This window comes from Pteronotus mesoamericanus, unplaced genomic scaffold (genome assembly GCF_021234165.1).
Source record: "Pteronotus mesoamericanus isolate MK-2021 breed Mesoamerican mustached bat unplaced genomic scaffold, CSHL_Meso_final contig_50, whole genome shotgun sequence".
Taxonomy (NCBI): domain Eukaryota; kingdom Metazoa; phylum Chordata; class Mammalia; order Chiroptera; family Mormoopidae; genus Pteronotus; species Pteronotus mesoamericanus.
Window position 1 is genome coordinate 31,085,838 of NW_026555186.1, and position 5,313 is coordinate 31,091,150.

A 5,313-nucleotide genomic window follows, 5' to 3' on the forward strand; every position below is an offset into this window, starting at 1 on the left:
TTTTGCAACAACATAATGGAACTGGAGATTATGATAAGTGAAATAAGCCAGACAATGAAAGACAAATACCACATGATCTCACCTATAATTGGAATCTATTCAACAAAATAAACTAAGGAACAAAATAAACCACAGGCATGGAAACATGGAGCAGACTGAAAGTGACCAGAGGGGATGAGGAAGGAGGACAATGATGGAAAGAAGGAAAAGGGACTAGACAAAGAACATGTGTGAATGACCCATGGACATGGACAACAGAGTGGGAATTGACTGTGGGAACGGGGGGCGGGGTGGGATGGGTGGAGGAGGGCAAAGGGGGAAAAATTGAGACAACTGTAACAGAATAAACATGATTTAAGAATTTTTTAAAAATGCTTTTTTCCTAATCCCTGCATAATTCTTAAATTTTTATTGACTATCATCTATGACTAAATTGTCAGTTGATGTTCAAAAAAAAAGAAGAAAAATTTTATAACAATTATATAATAGCTTTTATTGATTGGGTGTCTACTACATGCCAAGCATGGTGCTAAACCATGTGTATTTTTTATGTGTATTTTTTTCAATCAACCGGTAACAACTCTGGTGGGATGGGTTTCCTGTATTCACCCAGCTATACAGAGGAGGAAGTGGAAGCTCAGCAGGAATTTCTCACTTTCTAAAGTTCCCACTATATCTAATTAGAAACTTTTGCCCTGAATCCCTATGGTCTTTTGCGATTTACCTGGAGCTAAATCAAGCATTTCTAGAACTATGGATAACTAGATTAAAAGGCAGACTATTTGCATTCTGGGCTCATTCTGCCACAACTAACAATTTGGTTGAGGGCAGGTGACTTAATTTGCAGGCACCTGTTTCTTTACCTATTAAATGCAATGGTACATTACAAAATCTTTAATCTCTTCTAGTTCTATGATTCTATTCATGTAAATATTTATTAACCCCTATGTGATGATGAATAGGTACCAAATTAAAAAATTAATGTTAAAAAATGTTAAAATTTGTCTCTTTTAAATGTAAAGAGAACAGTTTGATGTTATTCTTAATGATTCATAATTGATATTATTTTTCCACACAGGAGGAGCATGCTTGTTCTCTTATTTTACTTTATGGCCTAAAAAACAGAGGTGCTCATTAAACAGTACAGCCCCTGCTTCTGAGTGTTAAGGCTGTTATGTCTGTAAATGAATTTTATTCATTGCCACAAGTGAGAGATTTACATGTTTATTTCTTGATTTGAAACTGCAATAATTGAAAGTCTGGATAAAACAAGAGTGCTTATTCTCTTTATTCAGATTATATTCAGAGTGACTTAGTAAAGAAAATTAAGTATCAGGGCCTAACTTTGGCCAAGTCAGACTTAGTTTTTCCCACATAATTTTGGGGTTTCCAGGCTTCTCTTATTCTATACATAATATTGGGCTGGCCAAAAAATCTGTTTAGCTTTTTCTGTAAAAAAGGACACATTTTTTAATTTGCACCAATAACTTTATTGATTTGGATATTTTGAGTGTTTTGGCTATCTCCCATATGGTATAATGTTGATTATTCTCAATTAATGTCTTGATTTGATTACTATCAACTTCAACTCGTCTACCCAACCGTGGAGCATCAACTAGCAAGAAATCTCCAGCACGAAACTTTGCAAACTACTTTTGACACGTTCAATCAGTAACAGCACCTTCTCAATACAGTGCACTAATCTTTATGTGTGTTTGTTGCATTTTTATCTTTCTTGAAATAATAAAGCATAATATGCTGAATATGTTGTGTATTTTCTTCCATCTTCAATATTAAAATGGCTACACAAAAATTTACCAATTTTGGTATTTTTTTAAAAATGCATGCTGATATGACAGCTGTCACAGTACAATCTAACAATTGTTTCAAATGAAATAAAAGAAAATTAGGCGCTACTAGAGCCATCTTACAGCAAAAAACCAAATGAACTTCTTGGTCAACCCAATAATTCAGCCTTTTTCTTGTTTCCATTTGTAATGACAACCTCTTTTTGTGCATTATTTTGCATGCCCTCTCCTTACCTACCTCCTGGTCCAACCTTGCCTAAACCTCTCCACCCCCATCTTTCTGCAACCTTTTCTGCCCTACTCTATGCCTCAGAAGAGTGAAATTTGCTAACAGGATCTCCATGACTCCTTGTGAGCTGTAACACATAGGAGATCCAAGAGTGCGAAGTGGAGTATTTTTTCCTTCTCCTTCTGCTTTGTCACCCCAGCTCTCAGTCATAGCTCCTCAAGCACATTCCTTCTACCAAGTCAGCCTTCCTCCCCAGCTCCAGTTCTCACTGGGTTCCCCTAATTCTATTTCCTTTCTTTGTTTCTTCAGCCCCAGGAGGAAAATAGCTCTCCCTCTGTAACTGGTGCCTTGCCATACTTTGTCTCTTTTCTTAACAATGCCTATATTCCTTTGAGTAGTCTTTTTATTAAAGTCTCTTCACTTGAACCATTTAAGGTGAACTTTGTTTATTCCCTAGGACCCCAAATAATTTACCATCTCTTACCCAAAACCATTAAATTGAAACTTAAGCACCTCATTCTCAAGATGACATTGACTTCAGTCAATGGATATATATTGAGCATCTGGATATGCTCAAGATTATATTAAGTGCTGTCAGAGGTACAAGAGTCATTTGTGGCGTGATTCTGCCTTTGAGAAGTTTATGCTCTAGTTAGAAAGCCCATGATTAACATATTAAATAATTAACATGTAACACAAGACTTTAAATCTTAAATTAGGTAGTTCATAGGACTCATCAAGCAACATGAGATAAAAGTATTACAGGAAATGCTCACACTCCAGACATGCCACACTTCATATATTTTTTTATTTCCTTAATTGGAAACATTTGTATTTATTTTTATTTTTTAGATTTTATTTGTTTATTTTTAGAGAGAAGGAAAGGGAGGGAGAAAGAGGGAGAGAAATATCAATGTGTGGTTGCCTCTTGTGCACCCTCCACTGGGGACCTGGCCTGCCACCCAGGCATGTGCCCTGACTGGCAATCGAACCAGGGACCCTTTGTTTCGCAGTCTGGTGCTCAATCCACTGAGCCACACAAGCCAGGGCTGGAAACATTCTAATTTATTAGACATAAAATATAGTATTCAGAACTAGAAAATATTCGTAAAATTTTAACTAGCTGTAGAATACTCAGGCTTGAAATATTCTGATTAAGTGAAATGTGTTCAAAGGTACCTCCTGTGTAAATATCCTAAGGGCCAAGAGGTCACTTTGTGTATGTAAGAAGAATTTGTTAGTCAAACAAGAAGAATGGTAAGGCATATGCCAATGGTCAGTCTCAAACTATCCACCATTCCCGTGAATGAGAAACTTATCAACTGTGCCTGACTCTTAGCTTCTATGGGGCTCTTCTGTTAGGCCCAGAGCTATGCACTAAAACCAAACCTTGTTCATTAGTGTATCTCCCTACTTGTTTCAGAGAGAAAGCCCCAGGTATGGGAGAATGGGAAAGGCATACACTACACTCTGGTGCCTAATATGATTATTGCAATTCAATAAACAGGTTACTTTTTTAAGAGCTTGGGTGTCAAGACTAAAAATGTGATATTTTACTCACAGACTGGGAAGGAAAAGACAGAAAGTGCAGAGTGGTATTGAGTTTCTCTGCCTATGTGGCATTAGTGAGGTTCTCTGTTGAAGTAGGAAAGGCTTTATGCAGAACTGGGAGGGGGGAGCTTGCTTTCAAATTTGATTAAAATTCAGGCAGGCAAAAAAGGAAAAGGACTTACAGGAGAGAAAAAAATATATATAAGTGTAGGCAAAAAGGTGGAAATGAACTCGGTATTACACACAGGACAATGAACTAGGTATTACACACAGTTTGACTTGATGGTCAAGTAGACTTAGAGCAGTACAAAGTAATATTGGACAGACGGGATGGGGCAGATCAACCTCTTGTAATTGCACTGATGGAAGGACACAGCCAGAATTTCGGAGTATCATTATCAGTGTGATTTATCTTCACATAATGTAATTTGCTTATTAGTATTGATGAAGCCACTCTGTAGAATGGTTAAAAATTACTATCATATTCAACAACCATGGCTTGAATTGGACAGGATCTTATCAGACTTGAGATCTGGAAACTAAATTTGAAGTCCTGTGCATGTTACAGAAAATGGAGAAAGAGAGAAAGTTCAGAAGTGCATTCTCAGCTAAACTGAGGGTTGGGATAGATCTACTAATGTGGCAACATAAATTTGCAGCTATGGCAACAACAGCGCCATTCAAGATTGTTTCCTTTCCCAAAGCAGGAAGCAACATAATGATTTCCCTTTCCTGCACAGGAGGCTGCTTCCTACCAGGAGTGTGGAAAATGAGAGAAACTTCATTATTTATTGCCAGCCCCATCATGAAAGGCACTGGGTAAAGGAAGGGTCATAGGAATACAGAAATAATGATGAGTAGGTAAGGAATTTCCAAGGTCTTAGTAAGCATGGTTTTATTGGTGCTGAATTCTGTGGACTTTTTCCTGCCCTTACCCTCTGCTCCCAATTCCAAATAAAAAAAAAGTGGCACTGAAACTCACCCACCGTTGACAACTGCTGCATAAATGTCTTTTAAACCCTTGGTTCTGGAGTAGCAATTATTGGAGCACTTAGCTAATAGATGCCTGGTGAATCTAACCTCTAGATAGCAGAGAATTAAATCAAAATGTCTGAAAACTGGATAGTAAATTAGCAACACCAGTTATTAAAGTGACACATAAGGGTTCCCCCCCCCCCCACTTTACAGTACCAGTATGATATAACACTCCTATCAGGACAATGGCCTTGACTCCTTGATTTAGCAGAACAAAGGACTTACACACTCTCTATATATTTCAGGCAGTAAAACTTTCCAAGTCAGCACCATTTTATCTATAAACCTGTCCTGCATAGATCACATTGATGTGAAGTCAGATGGGATAATTATGTGAAAGCTCTTTGTAAACTGAAGAGCTATATAATGGTCAAGGAATCATTATTACTGACATTCAATGAATCATAAAAGAACATATTGGAAGGTCATTTGTAGGTCAATATTTTTGAATTCTAGAAAAGTGTACTTGTTCTTAAGAACTAAAGGTATTGAATTAAATTTTTGAAATATTACTTATTATGAGTTTGGCTGCTGGCAGCAATAATTGAAAGTGATGACAAGAATGAATGAAATACATTAAAACAGTATTATTCTATTACTTTTTTAAATGCTTTAAAGTACTGTATTCCAAGTGTATAGAGATATGTTTACAAGGATATTCACTGCAACATTGGGATGGCAAACAAAACC